The sequence below is a fragment of the Nanorana parkeri genome, unplaced genomic scaffold (assembly GCF_000935625.1).
Source record: "Nanorana parkeri isolate BGI_ZX_2015 unplaced genomic scaffold, ASM93562v1 scaffold804, whole genome shotgun sequence".
NCBI classification, from domain to species: Eukaryota; Metazoa; Chordata; class Amphibia; order Anura; family Dicroglossidae; genus Nanorana; species Nanorana parkeri.
The window spans coordinates 232,739-258,436 of NW_017307072.1; the positions used below are offsets into that span (position 1 = coordinate 232,739).

Here is a 25,698-nt window from a genome sequence, read left to right on the forward strand (position 1 = left end):
TAGCAATGTGTTACAGTGTGCTGGAATGGGCTGAGCAAAACATCCTACTTTTGTTTTCAGTACACACCAAGGCAGCACATTCATGTGAACTAGAACCATAGGACATAAGGCTGTTTGCCTTGTTCTTGCGCTGGGATTGCATTGAGCAAATCAGTCAAACACTGCTGGTATGAATGGGACAGAATAATAACCCTGGGCCACTGAGACTCCCTCCAGAGGTTAATTTACAAATATTCACATTTAAAGAATAATATACATATGAAAATGCAAGCATAGATATGTAAATGCAACATACACATTTAAATTAACATACACACTGTAATAATAACCAAAGAAGGAGCTCACTGAAAATAAATACCCAGCACAGATGATGGTGCACAAGTTCTTTGGTGCATATATTTTAATTCCACCCATCACAGAACGTCTGGAATGACATAAAGCTAACACATTCAGTTATTTATTATAACCATGAATCGAACAGTTCGCTGACATTCCTAACAGCACTTATAACTGTTCTCCTCTGGTTTTACAAAGGCTGAGGAATTTCTGACATTTAAATCAGGCTTCATAGTAGCTTTAGGGAATGCTTGCATTATGCAGACCTGAAATTATAAAGTAAAACCCAGCAAATAATTCCACAAACATCTTCAGGCCAATTGCTACAATGTCTGTTGCCTCAGGTGATTAGTCAAGTTATAGATATATTGCATTATTTACAGGTTTGGTGCAGACTTACATTATTTGATACAGGTTCTGGTTAGGGCTTACTTTAGGAGATAAATTAGTTTAGTGTTAAGCTTATTTCAAGGGTTAGGTTAGTGTTAGGACTAAAGTTTAGGAGGGGGGGTATGTGTGAAAAGCTTATTTTAAGAAATTGTTTGTTTACACGTATCTATTAGAGATTAGCCTGAGCTTGGTTTGAACCCAGTTTCCCTGAGTTCAGTGGAGACATTCCCCACCCCACAGCTATACGCCACAAATAGGGGAATGTGCCTAACACAATTGCCGACACTCATTGGGTCAGGAGGAGGAGGTGGCGGCTAGAGTTTTAAGTGTGCTTGGGCAAACTGGGTTTGCACCAAGCCCAGCCTCGTGTGTAGTGTCTATGTAGAAGAGGCTTAAAAGTATAATTAAGCATTTCTTTTGTATATATCTACTGCTAGCAAGCAGTAGACATATGCAAAAACATTTTTAAAAAAATACAAAAGTTACCAAAAAGGTTATTACTTACCTGTGTCCCCGCCGCTCGCTCCCGTCCGAAGATCTGAATATTCTCGAAGGATCATGGGGCAAGCGCATGCGCAGTAGAGATCTTCGGCCGGGAGAAGAGCAGAGACACAGGGTAAGTCAATGCATGCAGCCGGCAGCGTGTTCGTGCACAGACTCTGTGGGACACAGGAGACACAGCAGTCAGCGCTGAATCAGAGACCGGCACCAGTGCTGGAGGGACTCCTGAAAACTACTAGAAAGAAAAGAAGAAGATGATCGGATCAAGAGGCATCATTTAAGGTAAGTCCTTAAAGCAGCATGGGGGGGGGTTGACTTTAATGTCACTTTAAGTATTAAGGAGCACTTTAGTGTAGGGGATATACCAGCTACTATTCATACTGCTTCTCAGTTCTAGGAGCCTCATGTATAAAATGAGCTATATCCAAACTTGTGGTACTGAGAAAGAAAGTCCCACCTTATTTAGATGCAGAAGGATATCTAGTACCTACTGTATGGCTTTGGCCACTTTTATGGGGCAGCAGTTCAAAAGAACCAAACTAGTGTCAGTCGCATCCATATACTGCCATACCTGTCAACTGTGAGGTGGCATAGAAGAACACAAAAATACTTCACCAAGTACTCATCTGATTAACATCTACAAACAGCTTTTGGCTTTAGCATGTGTTTGGTAGCAGTGTGAGATATATTCTGAACATATTGACCCTTGTGTATACTAAACCTAGTGCATAAGCACCTCAAATAAGTCATAAAAAAAGGCTAGAGCAGACCTTGCATGAAAACTCTAATGAAAGGTTTCCCAAAATGAGGCAGTGCAAAAAAAAAACCTCGGAACTTGGTTTCTGGCTTCTTCCCAAGGCACCGGTGACATCACCATGACTCAATGTTGCCTCCCAGGAAAGCTGGATGCTTAAAATCCTACAAGCAAAATGTCATGCAATGTGCTGAGAGATGAGGCTTGCACAGCATCATGGGAAATTAACTATTTTCCCTATTATAAACCTACTCACCAGTGACAGGATGAAAAGGGGGAGTAGGTACACAGATGAGCAGAATTTCAGTCCTCCAACTCTGCTACACCTATATATGCCATGGGGAGAATCTCCACGGCATTGCAGTCTTTCACCATTTTCAGGGTGGCCTTATTGATCTGGGTTCCCTGCATTTTGAACTTGTTAATGTACCTGTATAGCCCTGTCGATTGTGAAAACTTTTCTCAAACACTCCGCTTTCAATGTACAACCCATGATATAAGATTTAAATATTGTTTCAGGAATTTCACTCCTCCAATTTTCTATGAAAGACTGTAAAATGTAAGTTCCTTTCAAAGAAAGGGTAATACATATTCACAAATGATAATAGGTCCATTTTATATAGAAATAGTGCCAAGTAGAAAGCTTCAGTTTTAGTAAGAAAAAAAGAATAAAACTCAACAATAGAGATAGTGCCTGGGAAAAAGGGGGCAAAAAGGTCAATGTATGCAATTACACAGAAAGTGACAGTAATGAGCATTCTTTTAAGAAAAAGAACAAGAACAATTTTCAAGAAAAAGAAGAATACGAGTCTTTCTTTCTCTTGCAGTGGGTGTAAGCAGCATTATCAATAAGAAGAGATGATGAAACAGGAGGTTCAAAGCAGAAGTAGATCTGGTTACATCCGGAAGTAGCTCCGGTTACCTCTTCATTGATGTTTAAACGCTGAGGTAGCTAGACTTAGAGTCCTATTACACAGGCTTTCCAATCAGGTCTGACTGTCAGTTTATTAGGCAGATCTTATCAGACTCCCAGTGTTAGTCTATGGGCAGCTGGATCTAAATGGACGGGTGTCTGTTTACATCTTGTAGCCCCCAGCTCCCGCCAGAATCAGAGTTCTATTTTGCCGGACCTGATCGTGCCAGATTGGGGGTAATCTGATCTGAGCTAAAGGCACACGTTTACATCCAATTCCCCTTAGACCAACACGGGGTCCTGGAAATATCAGTTTCTTCCTCCATCGCAAGATGGAGGAAAAAATTGGACAGACATGGATATCACAACAGTGACATTCACTCGGATCAGCAGGGAATCTGTGCATGGATCTCCACTTGATCAGACCACGCCAAAGGGTCCTTATACTAACAAAATGATCCAGCTGGTGTTTCCATGTTTTCAGGCAGATTTGTCTAGAATCAGGCTATAACTAGAATTCATTATTGACTTTCCGAATTACCACATCATACAAGAAGGTAGGTGTTCTCCATTTAGATGCTATATAGTGTCCAGGTCACCACTGCTATGTGCTGGGCCAGCCTGTGAGCTGAAAACCTCACACTTAACTGGTTTGTTGCCTAACAGTTTAGTGGCGCTCCTATAGCATCCATTGACCAATAATGGCAAGCAAAGATGAAGCCTACTATATAGCTCATGATTATAGGATAATAGTTAGTTGTCTATTGGCATGTGTATAATTACCATTAAGGGACTTTTATTTACAAAGCCCAGCACATGCTTGTCGTGTCACAGCTACAGCCTCCCAGCTGTGTACTGATTTGTCATTGCCATTTCATTTTCTCCAGTATCCACATACTGCTGCAAATAAATACAAATTTAATGTATGATGACAAGCTTCACTCTAGGAATCTCCTGGAGACAAGATAACTGGGAGCACATATGACACGTAGTAATAACCAGCAGACAGAGAGCTGCTAAGATTGTCACACTGAAACCAGTAATCTTTTTCTTTTTAAACCAATAATAAAAGCCTTGGTTCTCTTGTTACTCTGACATACTGGTATTTCTTCAGGATGTGGATCTTTAATATAACTCCTTCACGACATAATAATAAGAGGAGAATTGCTTCTCTGGAAAACAGAAGCACATCCTTGCCTTTTTAAAAAAAATATATAACGTATTGACATATCATCACTCCCATCACAAATCTTACCTAACCAATGGTTTTGTCCTCATTTTTGGAAAGAGTACACACATGAAAATAATTCCTCTATGCCCTATTTGGCCAGCTTTGTATACAAAAATTCTGCTTTATATCAGATACAGTGTTAATATAGGGATGTTTATCCAACATGCATTCAGATGGCTCAGTGGTTAGCTTTTGTCCTCAGTTTGAATCCCAGCCAGGACACTATCTGCATGCAGTTTGCATGTTTGCAAACTCTGCTTGAATTGGTTTCCTCTCACACTCCAAAGGTATGCTGGTATGTTAATTGTCAACTAGGGATGCACCGATACCGTTTTTTTTTGATACTCGACGATACCGAATACCGATACCGGAAGTCCCATTAAGAAAGCCGGGTGGTGTGTAATGTCTTGCTTCCTGATTGGTCAGGAAGCTGGACAATCAGGGAACCGGACAGCAAGTAATGACTTGCTATTCTGGAAGCCGGGCAGCGTGGAATGACTTGCTGCCCAGCTTCCTGATTGGTCGAGAAGCTGGCCAATCAGGAACCCGGGAGGCGAGTCATTACCCTCCCCTCAGCTTCCAGAATAGCCAGGAAAATGTCTCCAGGTGATGAGGAACCATGGAGCCGGCTTTCTGGCCAATCAGGAAGCTGGGGGGCAGGTAATGACTCGCCTCCCGGCTTTCTGAATTGCCATCTTCTCGACCAATCAGGAAGCTGGGCGGCAAGTCATTACACGCCGCCTGGCTTCCTGATTGGCCGGGAAGCCTGCTTCATGCTGCCTCGTCACCAAGTACCATAACCAGTATGTAACTTTCCTCCAGGCAGCTGAACAAAGCAGCAGTGGAGCAAAAGGACAAAGGGGTAGAAGCGGGCAGTTAAGTGCTTTGCCCTAAATGTGCAAATGTGGGTTCACTTTAAATTTACAGTGTAGTGAATGAAAGGAAATAAAAACCCTCCACTTTTATACCGCATTGCCTTTTTCTATCAGAACAAATTAACATATCATGCATGCCATTGAAAACCCAAGGGATACGTCTTTATTTTAGGATAGCTCCAGGAGACATGAAAATATAGAACAGATTTCACAACGCATACTACCGTATTAAAAAAAGTAACCCCAGAAATGAATATCAGCACCTGTAGACCTGAGGCAATGGTGTACTCAGAAAAGAGTTGTTAAGTGTGTGACTCTGCTCAAGGGAGATTTGCCAACTGATTCAAGTAACAAGGTGTAACAAGATAAAGAAAACAAAATCTGTTCATTGACATTGTGGTGGTATTGTGAACAAGGTACTGCATGTCCAGCCATTTATAGGGTTCAGAATGGTTGGCGTTTATAAAAGGTAATCATGGCCTGTCCAAAAGTGGCCAATACTTAGACCAAGTTTGGTCAGGTCAACAGCAAGGCTTAAACAGTCACTGTCACTTTGCACCTGCAGGGCAAGATGACAACGCCTCTGGAATGGGCATCATCCGACCTCCATCTACTTACCTTACCTGTGTTCCCTCGCAGGTCCTTGCCCCTCCCCAGCTGGTGCGGATATTTGCTGTCTCAATGACTTGGGTGAGCAGTGATGTCATGTTCTCAGTCATGCAACAGTGACTGCCACAGTGGAGCACGTAACATGCACACCTCCACGACCCAAAGTTCCAGATAGTGTCACGGCCTGCAGAGAAGCAAAGAGCTGCAAGGGAACGCAGTCTTTTTCCCTGAGAGACTGCAAAGGAAAACATTTACTTCTTTAGAGTACAATGTGATCAACAGTTTACATAGACTTCTTTTTCATTTTTAAATAAACTGCCGGGCATTAAAATGTCAGTTGTTTTTTTTTAGCTTTCAACAGAGTAGGAATAGATTAGAACTTGGGTCCCTAAACAGTGGACCACAGTCTACATACAGACCAAGTAGCGTTTCTATTCAGACTGCGATTGGCCCTAGTCCCCATTCCTTCTCAGTCATTGGCTGATAGGACCGCAGCATTCCTAGCAAGCAACAACGTCAGATTTGTACCCTGCCGAGCATTAATGGAGGACAGAAGAGTATCGTTTTTCATCCTCCCCTGCAGCCTGTAGTTTGCCCCAGCTCCTGGCTACTCCCATCCCTGCCTGCTGACTCTCCCACCCCTTCCAGCACTGCCTCCCTGATCCTCACGCTCCATAACAAATTAATGTTGCAGCAGCATTTAGAAGGGGCACTATAGGGACAACCAGTGTAAGGGGCGATAAGATGAATAGTCACCAGCACTCCAAATGTCTCTTCAAAACCAAATTCTTTTATTAGGTGTATCAGGTCATATCCCCGTCACTCACGGCTCCCTGCAGGGATTCCCCCCCCCCTCCCCTGTCCAATCCTCCAGCGCCGACTGGCGAAACGGACGGGGGAGGTGGCGAGCACAGCTGGCTCTGCCTCTATATAGGCAGAGCCAGCTGTCAATCCCGCAGCTGGGTGGATCCAGACAGTATTGTCGGGGTCCGTCCCGGCTGCGGCGTCTCAGTATACCGTGAGCTGTAGCTTGCGGTATACCGAGCTTTGGGTCACGGGAGAACGCTAGTTTGTGTTCTCCCGTGACCCTTAGGAGAACTATGGGGAAAAGCCCTGACCCCATAGTTCTCCTTTAACTTTTATGTTGCTTAACATTCCAGTGCCACTTAGGACAGGAAGAAAATATGTCCCCAATAGGGAACAAACAATTTTTTTCCACAGTAGAAATGGTAAAAGTGTTGTTGCTGTCCATTACAGAACTGAAGAACCATCCCTTTACTTCCTGTTACAATTATGGAGTCACTTGGGACACCCGACCCCACTCTATTTAACACTATGATGGGGAAAGAAAGGGGGCCTGCTTAGACTTCTACTTGCAGACTTGTAAATACAGGCACAGTATAAAAACTGAACACATACAGATAAAAAAAAGGAAACAAGGTCTCAATCCACCATAGTTTGGTTTTCATTTGGCAAGACTAGCAGATGTAGAACATTTATTTCATAGAAAGAATTTCATATTAACCCAACCCGGAAAAAAAACACAATTTTAAAACATTTGCAGTTCCATTACAAATATTGGAAACATATGTGTTTTTGTTTTTCAAGCAATGGAATAACACCCAGCCCAGCAAAGTTAAATGTTAACATTTCCATTACAGCTGCTCAAGAGGATACGTGACCGGATGGTGATGTCTGCAGCAATTCTGCACTTGATTACATTTAAACATGAAAATGGCTGTAAAAGACCTGGTAAGCCAAGAGGGGCTGTTAATTATTAACATCTGGAGTACAAATAAAGTTTTTTTTTTAATCTATATGAAGATCTACTAATCTTGTGCAAACTGCAATTTAAAAAATGCACTTAATGTTCCATTGGAAATGGAAAACCTTAACTTCAAGCTATAGTTGTACTGTTATAATGGCTACTGTTCACCTGTAAAATTGCTTTTCTTGGTGTGCAGTCAGGCCTTACATCCATAACTGTCCTGTGACAAATAGCTGCTTTAGGGCTACATATTATTAGATTCAGGGAAGACGAGTGGCCACAGCGCTCATGCGGCTCCTGTGCTAGCTATCATATGATCGCACAAAACCACCCACGAGCCACAATTAATTTTGCTTTAACAGAGTGCGCAGCAGAGTGAATATTCCAATCAATGTTCATGTACTTTATATCAAACCATTAGGCTCAATATGACTTTCGATCCAGGAGTCTGGCAGTGGATGCGGCAGTGAGGGACAGATGCTGGTTGACCCCTTCTGACACCTTTACATACAAAGCTTTATCCTGAAGTCTGTCAACTCCTTTCATTAAGTGTTGCAGTTATTACTCTTAAGAGCATTCACTTTGCTTTCTGATACATGCTGAACTATATGAACTCTAAGGCTGCCATGAATATTTTCTTTCCTTGCCCATGCAAGGCACAGTATTAATCATACAGTACACATAATCACATTTCTCAAATGACAAACTACAGTTTATAACTATTCTAATCATAATCACCATTTCCATTTCCTTCATATACTGGAAGTGATAAAGGAGAGACTGCACGCCCAAAAAGTGAAGTGACATCATTGAGCTCCTACACACAGAATGTAATATGTAAGAATAAAGAAAAAATTATTAATAGTATTTCCTGCATACTCAGGAAGTAGTAGATCCACCCCCTAGTATTTATTACTCTACTGGGATCTTCTCTTTAGCACTCAGCAAATATTTGACATCAGCACTCCATCTTCTTACTTTATGAAATCTCCATATCCATGCTGCCTTACACATCTTATATATACTGTATATCTATAGTGTAAGTGGGACATGCTCAAGTGGTATGAGCAGCAGTAAACCATGCACAAGAAAGAAAACCCAGGAACAATCCAAGCTAGTTCGTCTTACATTTTTATTCAGCAAAACGCTTTCTATAGCAACACAGCATAAAAACAAATAAAATATCTACTAGCCCGAGCCATGAACTAAACTCAGGGCAGTTCCTGACTAACAGGATTCTACCTAATGAGTTCCCCACAACAAATAGGCAGCACCTGTACCTTTTCTAGTATTCTGTCAGCACTCAGCCTTTTCACATAGCAGCAAGCTCCCATAGCAAAGAGAGTAAGAGAGAGAGAGAGAGTCCCCATAATCAGTCAGCTCACATATATAAAGGCCCAGGACAGCTGAGACTTATAATGAGGTCTGTTAACCCGGTATGATGTGGACATGGGAATGGAGGCTTTATGCTACCCAAAGCTCTACAAAGCCTCTGGGCTCCAGGACCCAAAACAGGAGTTATTAAAATTCTGAGAAAACAAAAAAGTTTGTTTTAGCCACATCAGTCATAAACCCTGCAGCCCCTCACAACGTGTAGGTAGGAAACCTAGGTTACACATATATACTGTCCACAATCCTGTTAGCCAGTGCCTCACAATATTTTGTATATTCCCCATGCTCCAGAATGACATGTTTACAATTTGATAGTACACTGTAATATGTAAGCAGCCGAGAGTTTGTTTACATATTTTCTCCACTGTTATCTTTCTTGTAGAAGTAATTTGAGCAACTGTAAAGCTGACAGATTATTTCTACATGCTGGGGAAGATGTACATAATTATATCACTTGGTAGTGGTGTACCACTATGTGCTTTGGGCTCACTTTGCAATGCTTTAACACGAAGAAAAAACTCTCTAATTTAGCCATGTGGTTGTAATTTTCATATTTCATTGCACTCAGCAGCAAATACCAGTCACTTTTTTTAAAATTAGTATTCTTATCCTGGAGCATTGGTTTTGTGAACTGACCCTTTTGTAAAGTTTTAGGGACTTGACAAGAACGTCAACTGTGATAGCTGACTTTTTGAAGGTGCAAGCTCTGGGGGCCATCATTTTTATCCTTCTTTTACTACTTGGTGAGTGTTTAACGTGGAACAAACATGTGCATATCAAGTGTCAAGACATTGCTCAAAGTAATTGGGCTTAGCCCCTAAAATAAGCAAAAGCAAGCTCTTAGTAACAAAAGAGAAAAAGCATCAGAGTGGTGCACAGAAGAGGCTTCTATGTTTTGTAAAAATAATAGCAGGCACCCGGTAGTGCTTTCTCTTTGAACAACTTTAAGGGATTGATTTATAAAACTCCCGCCCAGGCATAATCTGGGCAAATGCCATTCACAAGGCATTCTGGCCAGTAGATGGAGTTGAGGAGCACAGGCAATTCCTATGCTCCTTGACTCCATCTAGCAGTGAGAATGCCATGCGAAACAGGTTTTATTAATCAACCCCTATGTGTCAGAACTCTAATATGGCTGGTTTGCCTTAAAGAGACACTCTTACTTTGCCCATTCAGGTCTAAGTGGCAATGTTTTTTTAAGGCACTGCTCACACCAGTTATACTTACATTCTTCATCATGTGATGAGTGCTCGGGCCTGGTGACTCGCTACTAGACCTGAACACTGTAAATAGGAGGTGGTCACATGATCTCTCATACCCAAAAGCATCAGGTTTTCTATTCAGTGGCAGCAAAGGGAGGAGCGATGGTATTGTGAGTAAAACCGGGGTGGCGGGAGACTTTTTACAAGCACATTGTCACTTTACCCTGAACAGACAAAGTAACAACATCTTAGTTAGAATAATTAAAATTTGTGTATTGAAGCTGAATCAAATAAGGTAAGAAAATCCCAGGAGGTGGCACAACAGTGTATTTCCGCTTCCCATCGCTTACTGGGCAACAGATCACCAGCTTCTCTGAGCTTATACTTGACATCACCATTGCTAGTTATAAACATCATCATAAAACAAACAAGTTCTTGCCAATGCATATTTTAGGCTAATGATCTCCATTATGTAAACTAAAGTATAAAAAAGCCTTGGGCACTAGCAGAAGGGCTTTGCTAGGCAGGATATTTTTCAGTTGTGTCTTCTGCAAGACTAAACATCACAATGTCTAATGACAATTCTCTAATTACCGGAGGTGACTTACCTGCTGTAAGAATTATATGGATGAGACTGCAAACTACTGCGGCATAAGGCTTTAGCTCGGGAGCATAGAAGATCCCCACAACCTTTGCTGCGAGTAACAATTGACCCAATCAGGCAGCACCGTGGCATAGTGGTTAGCCCTTCTGCCTTGCAGCGCTTGGGGTACCCGGTTCAGATTCTCCAGGTCAGGACACGATCTGCAAGGAGTTTGCATGTTCTCCATGTGTTCGCAAGTGATTCCTCTGGGTACTCCTGTTTCCTCCCATAGTCCAAAAACATGCTGGAAGGTAATTGGCTCCAGTCTAAATTGTCCCTGTATGTATGCATATGAGATAGGGACCTTAGATTGTACGCTCAATGAGGGCAGGAACTAATGAGAATGTGCAGTATGTAAAGCGCTGCATAAACTGTCAGTGCTATATAAATACTAGAGGTGCACCGAAATGGAAATTTTAAAACCGAAACCGAAATAAAAGAAAATTGTCAGCCCGAAACTGAAATTGTTTTTTATTTTTATTTTTTCCAATTCTTAAAATATTTTATTTTAATGTATTTTTTATAAACTTTTTAATTTTGTTATATATTTTTTTATGAATTCATTTCTTATTACATATTTTTATTTTTTACTTTACTTTTAGGGGTTCGGGGAAATATTAGGGGTCTAAGTAGACCCCTGATATTTCCCTTTTAAAATAGAAAAAGAGATTGAGGATCTCTTTTTCTGCAGCCCCTCTTATAAATGAACAGGAATCCTCTATACTGAGTGTTCCTGTTCATTGATAACATGAGGACAGAATATGTTTACTATAACCACAACTATGAATGAACAGGAGGTGATGTAGATCACTTCCCATTCATTCATAATTGAGGATATAGTCAACATGCTATGTCCTCAATTATCTACAATCACTCAGCGATCACTGATCACTGAGTGTTTGCACTTGCTCTCCTTCCTGACATCTGTCACAGGAGGCTGGGCGGGGCGGTGCAGGGAGGAGAGCTCAGCCTCCTGTGACAGCGCGGCCTCTCTCCCTCTCCGCCCACACACCGTTCTGCCTGACTGTGATAGGAGGCTGAGCGGTGTGGGAGGAGAGACACCGGCCAGGGAGAAACCAGGAATGCGCCGATGTATCGGTACAAAAATGGCACTTTCGGCATTTAGCCAAAAGTGCAATTTTCGGCCGATATGTTTCGGCGGCCCATATATATTGGTGCATCCCTAATAAATACCAATAAAAATAAATCAAGACACATGAACAGTCACAGGATTGTAGTTGACATATTGGGTAAGCAGAATTACATACAAAAACTGCCAAAGCTGTACAATGTATTATTTTTGACTGCAATTTTTTACTTACAAAAATAAAGCATTAGAGTTTTAAAAGTATACCATCTGTAATGCATGGTTTGCCATTGTGTCTGCATGCATGGCTTGTTAGATGTCATAATGTATATGTTAAATGAGTCATGTAATGAAGGAGCGAGACTGAACCTTACCTGAAGATATTAACACACCTGTGCTGGCTATGACGTTTATGGTCCCAGATGACAGTGCGGATTCCGCTATGAACTTCACCAAGCGCCCCCTCCTCCTCCTCACAGCTGCTGCACTAGTTTTGTCCCCATGACATGAACACTGATGGGCCTGCACAGAAGAAACAGATACATGTTTGTTTCCACAAAACATAAGTGATCAGTAAACAATACAAGACAATAGTCTTCTTTGGTCTCTTTAGATTTCATTTAAATGATGCCTGACGTACATCAATTGACTGCTTAGATTGTGTTGTAAATGTACTTTCAGGGAAGGGCCATTAGAGTGTTTTAAATAGTTCACAGTAACTTCTTGACCTTTGCACAAAAAGTTGTGGTATGTAAAGTACATATGACAGTGTAAACCAGTGTTCCTCAAACCTAGCAAGACCAGGGCCCAGAAAATTATTTCAAAAAGCTTCCATGCCCCAGTAGTGAAAAAAAGGAATGTTCATACTCATAGAATAAAAGAATGGGAATGCAAAATATGTTTTTAAACATATTATAAGGGAGTAATTTAACACTATATCACAAATTACTGAAGTCTATTTAAAGCCTTCTTTTTGGCAACCATCAGCTTTGAGATTTAAGGCAGAAAGAGAATGTCATGCATACCCAACTAATGTTTACAGTGGGAGGCAGTTAAAAAATTGCACATTGAAGAGAAAAGTTTAAAATCTCACCAAGGCCAAACCAACAATATCCTGCCTGAGCTGTCTGAGATCTCTACAGCCTTCCTCTGAGCTTCTCAGCATCTGCACCTATACAGGTAATGGCATCTCCCAGGTTCCCTCTCCTGAATGGCCCTAAGGCCTTGCCGGCAAACTCCCCTGCCTCCTGCTTGTCTTCCACTGCTTGGGACACACGGTACCACCAGCCCAACCTGCTTGATGTCAGCAAGCAGTGTATACAGATCACCCACACTGGGAATGTACATATTAGAGTTTGTACCCTGCAGGTTTGACAGTGAGGTTCATGCAGGGACTAGAGGAGATACAAGCACCATGGATCGGCAGTGATCTCAAAGATGCAAACTGTCCACAGCAGCACATCTCTTTCATGCTTTGCATGGTCAGTTTACAACACCAAAAAAAGGAGGGGTGGCAGGATCAACCAGATATGAAAAAGTAAAATACTACTATGAGAAAGATATACATGGACAAACATACACATATAGATTTTTTTTTTAAATGGGGGGGGGGCACAAACTTTATTAGCTGGTTAAAGGGGTTCACACCAGCCTGCACGCTAAAATGGTGTGGGCTGGTGTGTGATGTGTAGGGGCAGTGAGGGGCGGTGCAATGTGTTGTTACAACTTATAACACTACTTTTTTTTTCTTCAATTTCTCAAAACTCAAAGCGAAACTAAACCCAGTAGTTAAATGTTAAAATGCATTCAAGTATCTTAACTGTCAACACAAATAAAGCTTATTGCTCATGGGCAAGCGCAGGGCACACAAAGAGAAAGATCCTCAAATCATCTCTGAATTAGTGCTGACACTGTCCTTCCTTCTGGAGGGTGGCTACTTCTGTTCTCCATTGTCCCGATGTGTGTTGTACAGTAGCTGCCGCTCCAAGCTCGCTCCCATGATGGACTAAAATCGCTCCTTTAGGTTACTAATTTGAATCAAGTTTGTAGTCCATCATGGGACATGGAAGTCAGGTCCTGAAGAGAGGACACATAGGGTATTCTTGTCACTGGTTTCAGATTTATGCTTTGAGAGGGTCAGAAGGCAGAGCTGACCCATATGTTGTCATGAGGAGGCTGGGAAAATATATTTGTTGTAAGATAACATCAAACAAGTCATACAGTATTTGGGCAAATATATGAAATGTGCACTAAATTTCTCATGCCCCCAGCAACCAGAAGCTTTGTCTCATTTTCAGACATGAACAACAGAAATTACAGTTGGAAGGTGACCTGGTGCCTTGGGCAACAAGACATTTATCTTACTGCACACTCTTCATACGTCATTCTCCTAGTGAAACCATGGTTCTATACGTGAAATAAGCATTCCATATGATTATTTTTAGCAGCACAAGTATGAAAATAGTTTAGAGCACCATTTAAGGTCAATTTTAACAACAAATGCCCGTGTGCAGTAACCTGTTCATAAAGATGCGCTAATACAGGATTGCTTTGTGAACACTTCTCAGTGAAGGCTCCATTAGGGACTGCGAAATCTAATTAGCTGTTCACAAAGGAACCCAACAAAGATGTGCCAGTAAATCATTTTGTAAATGTGGAAAATTATCAATTAATAGAGATCCACTGAGATGCCTAAAACACAAGAGACCAACTGCAGACCGTAGCTAGTGGATAACATATGGCCGCCAATACAACAGACATACAAGTCTCAGACACGGCGTGCTGTAGGTATGATAAATCAGAACACTTGTTAAATTCATTATTCAGACTGGAAGGGTAAAAGTTGCAGATAGAGACTTTTAAACTCACATAGTTTCAACCTTTACAAAATCTGTGTTCATTCTATAGAAAACACAATCTGGATTGTTCGTCTTGCCTAGTTATGAAAACTAGAAAAAAAGAAAACAGGAACACAAGTGAAGTTGTTGTCCATGGAGACCAATTAATTTTCATCCCATAGGGATAGAGAAAACGCTTGACATGGAAATTGTTACCCATAGTGACCAGTATCCCTGGTAAAAAACAAACAAGGTTACTAGGGGCAACAATTGCAGTTTTCTTTTCTCTTTTTTTAATAGCCCTCCTTCCCTCCTAAAAATAAAAAAAGAGTAAATTTCTCTGTATGCTTATGTGAGTTACTTTTCTCCCACAATCTAAAAACACACTGGCAAGAAAAACAGCTTCCAAGAGAGCAATCTCTTTTTCTTTAGTATATCAACCTCAGAGTGCCTGAAACGAAACACCTTTTGCAGTGGTTTCTCTTTAGAAAATACTTGGTGCTCTGGGTATCCTTTTTCAAGGGAGTATTTTGTATTAAGTGTTTGTTTCCACAGCAAAAAAGGAAAACAGTTTTTAAAACGTATAAAGAATGAAAAACCAAAGTAAAACTCAAAAATATTAAAGAAGAACTCCAGGATTTTATTTTATTCACCCTTGCAGTGGGGCGGCAAAAGTAAACTGCTCCTTTGTGTCTAAGTAAAAAAAAAAAAACATAGATATTCTCACCCAAAGCTCCAACACGGCTTCTTTTTTTTTTAGACTGGTCCTTCCAACATTTCTTCCCCTGCTCTGCAGTGTTCTAAAGGTCTGGTAAATCATCAACGTCTATACACAGTGTATAGAGGTGAGACACTTAGGAAAAATACAATACTTCAGTGAGGGGAGAGAGGCTGGAGGGAGCATCATGACAGCTGGCCAGCTCACAGCTTCGAGTGAGTATATTCTTTGTTTTTTTAGCACCTAGACAGAAACAAGCACTTTGCCCTCGCAGTGCGGGGTAGCCCACTGCAAGGGTTCATGAAAATATTCCTGGAGTTCTTCTTTAAATTAGGGCTGCAACCAACTAATGGATTAAATCGATAATAATCGATTATAAGAATAGTTGTCAACTATTCACATTATTCACATTATTCACTAGTTGGTTAGATCCCCTAGCTCTCTCCTCCATGCTGGGAGTAGGGCACAGCAAGCAGTGGGCGGGTGCAATAGCCAGCTTGCTGTTGGCCATAGCAATTTGAAATGGCAAATAGCAGGCTGGCTATTGCACCAGCCCACTACCTGCTGTGTTTTCATTCAGTTGCCATCTGCAGAATCCACCTACAGTGTGAATGCCCACACTACAACGCACGGTATCGCAATGCTGTGCGTTCCAGTGCAGTTTGATTGCAAAAAAATGTGCATGCTGTTTTATTCTGAAGTACACTTTATGGTTGTAACACTGTATTTGTGTATTTTATTTTAAATTAAGGATGTTATTAAATTGTTATCCGATTAATTGAAAAAATAAAATCGACCAACTAATTGATTATGAAAATAATCCTTAGTTGCAGCCCCTACTCTAAAGCTTAACTATAAACTGCTGGCAATAGTTGCAACAGAACTATATACTGGCAGCCTTAACAAACAATGGCCACTGATGTAAAACCACCTGCAGTCACAGCCATCCTGTTTGAATTAGCAGAAGAGGCTCTGTTATTACAGGTTGTGCGTGCTCTGCTTCTGTCAGAAAAGGCAAGTCTGTTTCCTGAAAATTTGGCAGCATAAAACAAAGCAGCCAGATCAGCAGGTATCAAGTGATCCAGGTATCAATCACTGGAGCTAGACAGAGGTCATGTCAGGTCGTGTCAGGTCTTCATCCAATTTTAGAGGCCAATAAACACTTTTTCAGTAGCTATTGTTAGAAATTCTAAGAAACGAACTGTCAGGCCCCTGACTTAACTGTGGAAGCTGTTGAGCTCTCTCTGAAGAGCAGACACAGTGTGAGGCATCCTGGAACTTGGCAATGGAAGCATCAACCAGATTCTGGAATAGACGTATGAAGAAAGCAAATACTCAGCTTTCAAAAAGTGCAAAACCTGGTAGCTAAAACAAGAAGAAAAAAAAGTCCCCGCTTTTATTTAATCAGAAGTCCAAATCAATTTAATAAAGGGTACATTCAACAACTCTACTGGAAATAAACAAGGAATGTTTTGCACAAAGCAATCCCCGGCCACTCTATGTACCGTTAGCAGAATTTATTTTCTGACACACAAACTTAGTGCACGGCGATGGCACTAATTCCTAGTTAATATTATATGCTGCAAACAAAGAACCATTTATCACTTGCAGTTAGCAGGCAACATGCTAAAGCATGCCATCACCAGCTTTTCTGAGGTCACTTACTGCAATGCTGTGAATAAAGTTGGCGACATAATCTCCTCTGTAGGTTTGCAGCAGAACGTGTCAGTGGAAGTATATACCTGCCTCTACCTGCTAGCTCATACAGCCTGTGAGCATTTTTAGGCATAACCAACATGTAAAGAAAGTAGTGCTGGACTTTCTTATTAGAAAAAACAGAATGCTCAGTAAACTAATTATCATTTAAGTACCATATATTAATTAATTGAAAAAGAAAGATTTTATGCAAGTAAAACCAATAGTATAAAATATTGCTTTATAACTTTAAAAAAATGACACTGGCCAAAGACATTATAGCTTCCCTTTAACCAAATAAATCAAAAGAAATGTGCTATTTTCTGAAGCAAGCAGTCACATAAATCCATGACAAATTATAAAATATCTGCTATTAGACAAGAGTGACCTGTTAGGCTGTAACCATAGCTACAAGTGGAAGGTGTATCATTCATCTGAATAAAGGCTGACAAATGACCTCTTATGGTGAGAACATTATATTGTGAAAAGGCCCTGGTGAGGCATTATTTGAATAATAAGGTTTATATGCCATGCAGGACAGCATTAAATCTAATTGGGAAGATTATTTATTAACCGAACCCCTAATTACGTTTGTGATAGCTGCATCCTGGAAGCAGTCTACATACTCAATTAAATTCAAAACAAAATTCACATTTGCATCCATTTCGGCTTTCAAATTTTTATTCAGTGTGTCTATTCAACATGACTTGTCACATTCCTTTAAAGAACCTGTTCCAAATATCATGCTTTTTGTCAGTCAAGGGAATGCAGCTTTCAAATTCACTATGAACTAGTATTATTGGTAATAGGGTAAACAAAATGAATATAAGAGGTTTAGGTACAGCCACATTAGAGAGATAGCTTGATGCTTGGTACTATGACCTGAGCTGCTGTATTCAGGAAGTCCCCAAATGTGCATGGGAGTGCATCCTTATATCCCATAAGTAAGCAGAGGTGAATATAGGCGGTCTTCTATCTGTGGATTTCAGCTCTAGCACTGATTAAAGGCAAGCTGTATCTTGGGGCAAATTAATGTTTTCATCTTGTCTAGGGGACAAGTCCTCTTTAAACTGTACAAAAAAGTAAAGTGAACCTATCGTACATTTTAAACCTCCAAAAGATAACTCCTGTGTAAGTGCAGGTATCACGAGGTGCCTATTATTAACTCAGCTACCATGGTAACTCTACTCTGTGCCCACCTCTGGAACTGGCTTTGCTTTGTTACCAAAGGCTTGCTACCTGGATTCCAGGTCTAAGCTGCATTCACTCATAGCCCATATATATATGTCCACATACATATTGGCAACTTAGACACACTCGTTAATCAAGGTGATGGCAAAAGTGCAAGGCGTATTTCCTAGGTCCAGAAAGTCATGCCTTTATAAGCCAATATAAAACCAAGGAGACATACAGAAGAGGCTTACCTGCTTAACAAATTACTCAGAAGTGGCTTATAACATTTTCTTTAGGTTTAAAATATTTGATTGGCTTGCTTTAATGCACAGGAAACAATATTTAAAATCTATTAATTAAACCAAAAGGAGAATTCATTGATGTGGGAGCCCCCCTGCTGATGTGGCTGGTGACAGTTGATGGATCCTTTCTCAAGGGTAAGGGCGAGGAATACCTGTATCATTGGAGAACCTTATCAATATCTATAACATCCTTAGGAGCTTCCTTATTACTATTTGTGTATTACATCTGTAGTGAAGGGACAAATAATTACATGCTTGTTATCTGCAGTATTGGAGAGTGAAAGATATCTGATACCCTATATGGTTCCTGCATTCCATCTTATATTAAAGTCAAGAAATGTTTACACAGTATATTGAAGACAATTGGCATACTCCACCTAGTGTTTGGAACTAAAACCACCCAGCTATTATATCCCCATGCTGTCCCCTGGTACCCCAAACACATGGCTCTCATCAATTAGGTTTCATTCTCATAATTTTGAAATATTTATACCCATAATTTCTGAAGAAGCAGACTGAACTGTGTAAAATGCACAACAATTAGAAGTGTCTTCCTGCCCTGTGTAACTACTAGATTTATGTAACTAGCAGCCTTAGAACATCTATATTAAATGTGAAAATGTATAGGGAAGGGGGCACATAGATGGGTTTATCTTAATCATGTATTATTCTTAACTATATTGAAATCTGATCATATTTATTTTGTAATATATTTCCATTTTCTCTTATATGGATTTTAAAAGAAATTTATAAATAAAACTGATGTATTTAAAATATTTATTTGTTCAAAAGTCATTAAATAATTGATCAGCTTGATAGTACCTGCTCTGGTCCTCTGATCATTTCCTTTATGCTTAAAATGAACCCAGGATACTAAACTCAAGTGGCACACAATGCCCAACTTCTCCCTAAGTCAAAATTAAAACCCACCCCTGTCATCTATCTTTGAGTTGCTAGAACCTCAGTGGCCAGTAGAGGCCCTGGCTTTCGTCAGTTGAAGGGCAGGGGGTAGAAGTGTCATTCTTGAATGAGAATTCTAGCCCAAGTATACAACCTGGGCCTAAGATACATTTTCCTTCTCAAGCACAAAGTAATGGATTTCAGGTGCCTCAACTTCACCAGTAAAGTAGTTTACACATTGTGGCAGACATGACTCACTTTAAGAACATGCTACAAGCTATCTTTGAGCTGAAATCCAGATGCATTATGAGTGTCCAATCATTATAGGAAAATCCCATGTTTGTTAAAAAAATAAATAAAAGCATAAAAAATTGCTGCAAATGTCAGTTTGTAATTTAATGAAAAGAACTCCAGGAAATATAAAAATGAACCCTTCTAGTGGGGCTACCCGACACTGCAAGGGTTAACTGCTCATTTTGGTCTAGGGGACTAAAAATAAAAGAAAATATACTGACCTGATCCTTGGTCCCACTTGGCTGCTAGACTGGTGGACCCCTGATGTCATCACATCTAATGCAGCTGCATTAGACTTGAGGATGCTGAGAGACTTTCCACTGCCAGAGCGGAGGGAGATAGGTGAGCGCTGACTGCCCCAGGACAGAGGATCAGGTGAGTATCTTCTTTATTCCGGCTTTTAGAGAATAATGAGCACTTAAACTTTGCAGTACGGGGGTAGCCCCACTGCAAGGGTTCATTTCTTAAATTTCCTGGAGTTCTTTTTAATGTTATTAAAAATTACCTTTCCATGTTCAAACTGCTGCCGCTGTAATCTTTTAAAACTTTAATGCAATATGGTAACTTGGAAGCGTTCTATACACTGCTGGTGTACAGAAAGCCTCCAGGAATGTCGTTTTCTGCTGTATTTGTAATACAATGACCGATTTCCCCATATTTCTGCACAAGTACAATACAATTTCACCATCCTCTGGAACAGGAATTTAGTTTTTGCTGTGACACTTCCTAAGGCTTGCTTACTAAATGGATGGTGACACTGCAGCTTTCCTCATTAGAACACAAACAGTATTACAAAGCAGCTCAATTAGTTAGGCTCCTAGACATGATATGGTCTGCTTTAAAACCTGTTATTCTATTTTATTTAATGACATTTTTTTTTATTAGTAACTCTGTAAAATTGGCGATTGTATTTTACCCTAATACACTATGCTTCCGGTAAAATGATTGCCAAGTTCCATTGAGGGGCTCCATCACTGTATTGTTATGCACTGTTTTGCCACATGATTGAATGCGCATATTGCGCCCCGACCAGGGGACCAACCCCCCCCCTCCCCCTGTACCCCTACGTCTCCTGTCCCCCCTTTTACCTTGGATATCGTATGTAATGTGATTGTCTTAATGTATGCTTACTGTATTGTATGTGTGTTTTTTGTTATATTTTGAAAATCTTTAATAAACATTTAATATGAAAAAAAGAACACCAAGATTCGTCCAGGTAGTTATAATGAACTCGGACATCCCCATTCCAGAATCAGTCTGGTGAAACAAACAGCTTTTACTTCACAATAGAAAAAGTTTGGAGTCTGCAACAAGGTTTGTTAAAAGCGCTGCGCAAACTGTTGGCGCTATATAAATCCTGTATAATAATAATATCTCCGTGCAATATACAATTATCACACGGGGAGATTTTTCTTTTAAACATAAGTGGACTTTCACTTTAAGCTGATGGGTGGCAGAGAGCATTCAGGGTGAAAATCACCAGTATGATGATTTATTAATAATCCACAGAGCATGCAGGAGCTGGGTTAGCGATTCCTGTTTGCAGAATTCTGTCACTTTCCTAAGCAGTCACAAGTTGTCGATGGATCAACATGTCAAATGTTGAAATGTGCTCCAACTGTGTATTTAGTTTTATGGCTGAAGCCGCTGGGTAATGTGAATATTTTGCCTACACAATAAAGCCCTAATAAAGTATCTCCATCTTTACAGAAGATAGTATAGTCAGCTTCATAGGAAACATTGCTTCTGAAAGTTAAGCGCGCATACAATAAACATTCACAATTGTTACTCATGCTATTAATTGCCTTTTTTTTTATGTTGCATAACAGACCTGCTTTCAAATGTTTTCCACACAATTAACTAGGAATGAGGTTTATAAAAATGAAAACATCATTGTATTATTATTATTTCCAAAGCTGAGATTGTAACTCTTGTATCCTAGGAAACAGCTGCTCTTATTCTCTGTCACTCGGATACTTTTTTTCTTTTGCCAACTCCAGTCTTGGAATAGGAAAACACCCTGCGAGGAGGACTTGTAAAGATCTGTTGTATGTTTGTATCCCAGAAGCCATGTGATCTCAAGGGTAAACATGTAATGCTGGCAACAAACCAACAGCATGCTAGCTTTAATTACCGCTCACAGAAAATGGTCAACTGCTAAAACTGAAACAGTAATTCCTGTAAGCTCTTTAATATTAGATGCACACCAAACCTTTCTGTGGATAGAAATAGCCTGGATTGAGCATTGATTGCAACAACTGTCCATTTTTTCTTCTTTCCCTTGTAAAATCTCAAGACAAAATTCCTCACTCTTCTATGGAGAAGAGGGAAAGATTAAAGCGACACTAAACTCAGGAGTTAAATCTTAGAAATGCATTCAAGTACCCTAAAGTGACATTAAACCCTCAGATTTTTTAACATAAAACAATACCGTAATGTGTGCCTTACTGTAATCCATGGTTGTTTCCCTTCTCTTTGCTGCTCTTCCTTTTAAATCCTCATGTCTTCTCATGCTTGGGGAGAACTTCCCTTTGCAGCTGAGTGCCTCTTCCTGTAGTGCTGGCTCAGGTTGCAAACGTACACACAGACACCATGTAGCCATTCCAGAGACAAGGCAGTCTGCTGCAAAACAGAAGTTCTGCCCAGCATGAGAACAGATACAGATTTAAAAGGAAGAGCAGCAAAGAGAAGGGAAACAACCATGGATTACAGTAAGGCACACATTACAGTATTGGTTTATGTTAAAAAATCTCAAATGTGATCTCAAGGGTAAACATGTAATGCTGGCAACAAACCAACAGCATGCTAGCTTTAATTACCGCTCACAGAAAATGGTCAACTGCTAAAACTGAAACAGTAATTCCTGTAAGCTCTTTAATATTAGATGCACACCAAACCTTTCTGTGGATAGAAATAGCCTGGATTGAGCATTGATTGCAACAACTGTCCATTTTTTCTTCTTTCCCTTGTAAAATCTCAAGACAAAATTCCTCACTCTTCTATGGAGAAGAGGGAAAGATTAAAGCGACACTAAACTCAGGAGTTAAATCTTAGAAATGCATTCAAGTACCCTAAAGTGACATTAAACCCTCAGATTTTTTAACATAAAACAATACCGTAATGTGTGCCTTACTGTAATCCATGGTTGTTTCCCTTCTCTTTGCTGCTCTTCCTTTTAAATCCTCATGTCTTCTCATGCTTGGGGAGAACTTCCCTTTGCAGCTGAGTGCCTCTTCCTGTAGTGCTGGCTCAGGTTGCAAACGTACACACAGACACCATGTAGCCATTCCAGAGACAAGGCAGTCTGCTGCAAAACAGAAGTTCTGCCCAGCATGAGAACAGATACAGATTTAAAAGGAAGAGCAGCAAAGAGAAGGGAAACAACCATGGATTACAGTAAGGCACACATTACAGTATTGGTTTATGTTAAAAAATCTCGAGGGTTTAATGTCACTTTAACTAATAACAAAATGTATCTTATTTGTGTATCACTCAGGCCAGGTTCACACTTTGGCGATCCGCAACCATGTGGCAATCGTGCACGAGGCTGCACGGTCACGGAATCACACACCATCGCCGATTGTGCTGGTGGCGCCATTATTTTCTAATGGCACCCCAGTCGCCATTAGAGCACCCCCTTTTGGCCAGGCCAGGTGGGGGTGCTGGCAGTGCATGTTACGGGGGGGGGGTTAGTTCTGGTGCTGCACTAACAGTGTTCTGGCCGGAATCCCACCCAGCTCACTGACATCATTGGTTGCCAAGAGCTGGGCAGGACACTGGCCAGAGCGTTCCAGATTGCTTAGAGCTGGGTGAGGAGATGTGTATGGCCCTTACACATCTCCCAGTTTGGCTCTTAGCAACCTGGGATGCTCTGGCCACAAAGGGGGCGGCAGGCATATTGCAAATATTGTGCAGCAGAGCAGCCATGCCTTCCCCCCACGTTACCCAGAGAGACACGGCCTGAGGGAGCAACCTCATTATAGGGACGGCCCTGATAGACAGCATTTTCAAATCTAGTTTACAACTGATAAGATCTGCTAGCACACTACAGACAGGATGACTTATTATGGCATACATAAACTGTCCAGGCCCCCTACTGAACACTGCATAGCAGGGGAAAAGTTTAGTTTGAGTGTTTTTAAGAAAAAGTGAATAAAAATGTAAGCGGAAAATTATTTTATTTATTTATTATGCAATGTGAAATGGAACATGTAACAAATATAAAGTAGGTGTTATCTCAATTTAGCTGCAAAAGTGGAAATAGACTTTAATATTCACACAGCTGGTACTCCCTTTCAGTAGACACAAGTGACCAAATGCAGAGGCCTTCTGATGTGTAACAAGCACTGGAGGGAGTCTAGAGCCAGCGGATGTCATTCCGTGACAGGCTCTTGGCGCCACAAAGCATCAGAGTTACTAAAAGCTCCTATGAGGTAGCTCGTGTTCCAAGTACAAGTGCAAAGTAAACTATTATATGCACCATGTCTCCTCAGATATTTTTTTTACTGTATAATTTGAAGCAAAGCTCTGTTGGTCTCTCCGCAGGTTGCCCTGGCACCTAGTGTACATCAGAGCTTGAGTTTTGTACATGCTATGTAAAACAAATAAAGACTTTCTTGTGTGAATTTGGTATTGATATTGGCTTCGTGAGGGAGTTGAAAAGTTCAACAACAAAAGAACCTTTGTGAAGTGTTTCCTCTGCTGGGTTGCTGAGTAGTTAATCTTCGTTCAAGGCTAAGAAATGAAAGTGCAAGCTATATCATGCATATTACAGTTAATCACTTCACTCCTTGGGCTCTGCTAAATAGACATTTTTCTGCAGCAGGGAATATGATTTTTATATACCGTATATGCCGGTGTATAAGACGGGTTTTTAGACCCAAAAGCACTGCCCGAAAATCGGGGGTTGTCTCATACGCCGGGTATACTGTATGTAGCTTTGGCTACATACAGTATACCGCGCTGAGCCAATCACGGCAGGCTTTGTGTTAATGAATACAAAGCCTGCCTTAATGAATGCAAAGCCTGCCGTGATTGGCTCAGCGCTGAGGCAAATATGGTACTGTAGTTTTTGCCAAGTTAGCAAAAGTACATCTCAACCCAACAAATTGATTGCCAAATGAGATCTGTGATTGCAATATTCTAATTTAGCCACTCGAAGGACTCCAATTTGACTTAACAAAATAATAAAACAAAATTGAAGAAGCACATTAATAAAATGCAACAATAGAAAACTTTGCTCTGAAATAATGCATTTCACACGATTGCTCTATTTTAGAGTTTATCAAATGCCAACACTTTAAGAGCATGGCTAAAACTCCTGTAAATGTTTTTCCTCTGTCCTCATTGGAGAGATTTCTTGTTTCTTTCTGTCCTTGGGACACAACAGGGAAGAGAACTGTCCAAAGTGAAGGGAAATCCCCTCTTGGACAGTTCTCCCCATTGGAAGATATCCCTGACCTGCTGTTCTTGGTTTGAATTTCTCATCACTTTCTGTCCTACTGGTCACCAGAACAAATAGAGAGGGTGAATCTCCTCTGCGAATAATCTGATTACAATTAAAATTTGAATGAAGATCTAACTATTCTTTGTTCTATAAAAAAGTAAAAAAACAAGACATGCTTAAAGAAAACCATAAGATAAATATATAAGCTGCCATTGTTGGCCTCTCTTTTTGGACATGCTTGTTGCCTGGTTATCATGCTAATCCAGATGCTTTGGAATCAAAGACACTAACAAGTATGCAGATTAAGTTTTCACTTTACTTTGACTTTGTTCCAGGTCTGTGACTCAAACATATTTCTGCCAAAAACAGCCAGACAACTAACATATTCAGAAGAAGGTCAGCAATAGAAGATCCTATGTTTCCCACACTACAGGTTTCATTTAACTAAACTGAGGTCAAAAGTTTTGCCACAATTGGCAAGAGTATTTTTTTATATCTTGCCTGGTGACATTCTCTGAGCAATCGATGATGATTTAAATGATAAAAATAAGTTGCTAACATAAATTAGATTTTTTTTTTTTTAAACAAAATTAGACAAGGAAAGAAAAAAAAAAAAACCCTTCCCTTTTTAT

At 40.4% G+C, this 25,698-nt stretch overlaps 1 long non-coding RNA gene across 1 annotated transcript in view; it reads right to left on the reverse strand.

Annotated features, from left to right (window-relative positions):
- LOC108794030 overlaps nucleotides 1-25,698 on the reverse strand; it is a 122,210-nt gene that overhangs the window by 57,903 nt on the left and 38,609 nt on the right. Inside the window, exon 3 of the long non-coding RNA XR_001941686.1 lies at nucleotides 12,076-12,223. This is a non-coding gene — a long non-coding RNA (uncharacterized LOC108794030). The remainder of the gene's footprint in view (nucleotides 1-12,075; nucleotides 12,224-25,698) is intronic.